Source organism: Nannobrachium achirus (assembly GCF_963921795.1).
Source record: "Nannobrachium achirus genome assembly, chromosome: 8".
In the NCBI taxonomy this organism is placed as follows: Eukaryota; Metazoa; Chordata; class Actinopteri; order Myctophiformes; family Myctophidae; genus Nannobrachium; species Nannobrachium achirus.
This window is the reverse complement of record NC_137817.1, coordinates 43116813-43121191: the sequence shown is the minus strand read 5'-3', so window position 1 is coordinate 43121191 and position 4379 is coordinate 43116813.

Below are 4379 nucleotides of genomic sequence, written 5' to 3'. Positions count from 1 at the left end.
CCCAAATGAACAGTAATTCCAGCCTACGGGTTTCCCATCCTCTGGAAAAGACGTCGACTGCCTGTCCCACTGACTTCCGACGGGGGCGGAAGAACTTTTAAAGTAATACCATACCGCCCTCTTAAAAAGCCATCCATCCATCTCGCAGGCCGGACTTCCCACCTTCCGTAGCCTACCGCTGCAGTTCTCCATGGACACTATAGTGTGCTCAGGCCTTATCAGGAGAGGGCAAGATCGAGAGGATTCATCCTCTGACCTTGAGTGCTGGAATAATGTTTTTTTGTTAGAGATTTCTTCATTTTGTCAGAGTTGTCATGCATTGGTCACCACCAGGCACGTGCACAAATAGACATCAAAGCGGGCTTGAGCCCATGCCCTTTTATCCCTCAGTTTTTACTATGAAAGAAATGCAAATTCCCTCTTTCCATGCCATACCTGAAGGCAGCATTCAAGAGAATTGCCAAACTCTCCTGAACTTGAATGCAGCATCTTACAGTATGTTGAAAGAATTTCCCTCTCTGTGTAGAAATCCATGCCATTACGCCACATCTCCAGTATTTACTCGATTATGCTTAGCTCAGTGTGGTATCAAGCCCCGAAAATAGCAGACCTCCAATCGCTGCGACGCATTGTGAGATTGGAGGTCTGCTATTTTCGATATTTTCACCAAAAGGCCCTTTTAGAAATTTCGGCCCCTGCCTCTCTAACATTCTCTGCACGGCTATGGTCATCACTGGGCCTTCAGTGGTCAAAATGAAAGCCAATTCTATTACCGTTTGTTTTATTTACCACATGGGACACTATAGCATGCCTATTTTGGAGGGAACATTCAGCAACACGTATCTGATTTCAAGTATCCTGAGCCTAGGATAGACTCCTGGGGGACTCCGGTCAACCGAGTATATAGGGTTTAAGTGGTTAAGATTACATTTTTGAGCGGTGTCTGCCGCTCCAACATTTGACCGTGTGTGTTTGTCTGTATGAGCACGGCCTGTATGTCCATATAAACGAGCAGGGCAATTGAGCATCCTTGAAATGAAAGCACAGAGATTTAACAATGTTCCTCTAGCTCATATAACTTAATGAAATTAACTCACGTGTGTGATTTATTTAAATGTTTTTACTTGTTTACTGCCACTCTCGTCAATCTACGTTTTTGGCAGTCTGTCCAAAGTAATGACACTCGTCATATCTGTCTGCGGCAGTAAATGATGAGCGACGGATAGAACGGAAACATGGCTATTTGTTAATAGGCTCTATGCACAGCAGCCATATTGGGAAGACATTTGGCCCCTTCCTTTCTTCCTTCACAGGTGTCACCAAATAATGAAGGCTCTGTTCGATTTAGTCTAGCACAGCAGTGGTTCTCAAGCGTTTTGATTTCAAGGACTACCATAACTCTAAGAGTGTATACAAATGATCGAACCAAATGGTCCATTTGGTTCCATTTGTAATGGCCCCTTACAGACCTGTAAGGGACCATTTGGAACCCCCTCAAGGACACTTTGAGACTCACTGGTGTAGCAGAGAGTTTCCAGTGAGCCAACATGCACCACATCATCACCCTGACTGTGTTTGACCAGAACAGAGGAACGGAGCCTTCATTAGTATCATTGTTAAGAGCTGTGAGGTAAGTAAGGAAGAGGCCCAATATGGCTGCTGCGCATATGCAGAGCCTATTAAGCTGACATCCTCGCCAGAAGACCAGGCTGAGGTCAGAAGGAGAGCCGTAAACCTGATAGTGTCACTTGGAGCTTGGTTAATGTGATCCTTTGCCCCGCAGCAATAATACTAACATCTGCGCTACACACACACGCACACCACCCACACACACACACACACACACACACACACACACACACACACACACACACACACACACACACACACACACAAATACTTCCCCGAGTGATAATGTGGGAATTTACGAGCCTCTTTACCCTGTGATAAAGTGCCTAAGGAGAGGTCCAAACCCAACATGTTATCTGTGCCCAGCTAAACATGTGTTTGCTCAGGTGACCCTCTCATTACGCTCTGTTTTAACGGTACGTGACGGCCACTCGCCAGAGCAAATACTCGACTACTTTGACGTGATTCGCTCGAGTACAAAAGTGAAGGCGGAAGTGGTTGACCTTTTTGTTGCTATTTGGTGGCTGAGAATGTTTTCAACAATAGTGATATTGATTGCCTCGGCAGTAATGTTTTAATTGGCTTGGCAAAGACTTTAATTGATTTGATTTTTTTGTAACAAAGGATAGCGCGAATTTAAAGCTACAATCTGTGAGTTTTCTGAACTGCAATAAAGACCGTGCAGTGCAGTGAATCTAGTGTCCAATCAAATAAATGTAGGCTATTGATAATTTCAACCAGTCCTTAATTGTCTTACCTGACACCAGGGTTGAACATTTTCTCTCTCTCTCTCTCTCTCTGTTGTGTGCGCTCTCTCTCTCTCTCTCTCTCTCTCTCTCTGTCTCTCATGCTCTCTCTCGCTTTCTCTCTACATACATACATACAGTACGTACGTGCGTACATACGTACATAGAACAAACTATATACTGTATCAGTGTGGAACCTGACAAAACAACAGTGAAATATCAGCAGTGACTGTTTTCCTAAATTAAATGAAGAGTAACAACTACACTAATAAAGTTCAACATAATGTTAAGGTCCTGTTTACGATATTAAAAGAAATGGAGCTCAATAACAACCTTGTCTGCGATTCATTTCAGCAATTACATTTTCCCCAGAGCAATCAGTGACTCATGGAACAAAGTGACTCATAAGAGAAAAGTACGTGCCACCATCTAAAATAAGTGACAAATGATACTCGTACTTTTAGTCAGATGTGGCTGTAGCACAAAGTACATGCCCCACCACACAGTATAAGTACATGTACCACCAAGCAGTAGCAGTAGCCTACATGCACAGCACCACACAGAAGTGATGAGTCCCTTATTTCAGGGGTGTCCAAAGTAGGGCCAGGGGGCCAAATGCGGCCTGAGGACAAATTTTGATATGGCCCGCGGCTTCATTCCTGAATTGTATTGTAAACGGACTGCCAGCACCGTCAAACAAGAATATTTTCCCAAAGTTGTCAGGATTCCTACGGTAGTTCCCTGCAGTCTCAATTTGAAAGGGTCAAAGAAAGGCTATTTTTTTACCTTGCACATCTGGTTACATTTGGTAATGTGAAATAAGGCTGAGTTATTTGTATTTTGTTCAGTGCAGACAAGACCATTGATATTAAATATTGATGATGATAGTTAAATAAAATGGTTTATATGCGATGCATATGTACTGTATATGTGGCTTTGTTATGGTCTGACCGAAAGTAAATTATGTCAGGAGATATAGTTGGCCCTTGGGCGTTTTAATATTTTCTAATGAGGCCCCCTTTGAAAAAGGTTTGGACACCCCCTGTATTATTGTATACGACAAAATATATATATATATATATATATATTTCAGGGGTCATCAATGTGTGCGTAGACGGACAAATATGTGTCCGTGGCAAGACCTGTCCTTGTCTGTGACACATTTTAGATTTTTTGTTTTTTTTACATAAAATTATAATATATGTTGATGATAAGACCCAGCTAGAAAGGGAATTCTAGGAAATTGCAAGTGTGGTTGCCCTGGCGCGAGTCACGAGGAATCCACTGGGAAATGAATTCCGTCTTACCATTTATATTAGATATTGTGATGTCAAGTGAAGCATGACCAATGCTGTCAGATTGGACATTGTGACTTATGCTTTTTTGGGGTTACAGAAAACGTCCACTGAACTCAGTGGACTTTTGGGATTACAGAAAAGTTAAATGAAAAGATGTTTACTTTATGTGACAGAAAAGTTCTCTGACATAGAACAATAGTGCTATAGCACCTATAGCAATTAACCACACCAATCTTGAAAAAGGTTTCCTCAGAATATGCATGACACTATGATATTATGGCACATTAGGAGTCCACTGGTACAGCGGGTCAAGTTTTATTTTCAAGGACCCCCATAACTCTGAAAGTGTACAAATGGAACCAAATGGACCCATAGCTATAGCTCTTCACGTGTTTCTGGTAATATTATTGTACACTCATGTGTATGTCTATAGCAAAAATAGAATAGGCCTATGACAAAAATGACGACCACAAGCCAGTGTGGCAATGACCCCATAGAAATACATGTACCAACATCCACCACACAGTAAAAGTGTTCCACCGTGCAGGATTAGTACACAGTATCATCACACAGTAGCGGCTATTTAACTTTATGATGATCATGTGTGCATATTCACAGGCAATGGTGAAGGTTTATTTGTACAGTACAGCTGCATTTTAACAAGGCAATCCAAATTGATTTACACATTAAGCATCGAGACAAGACA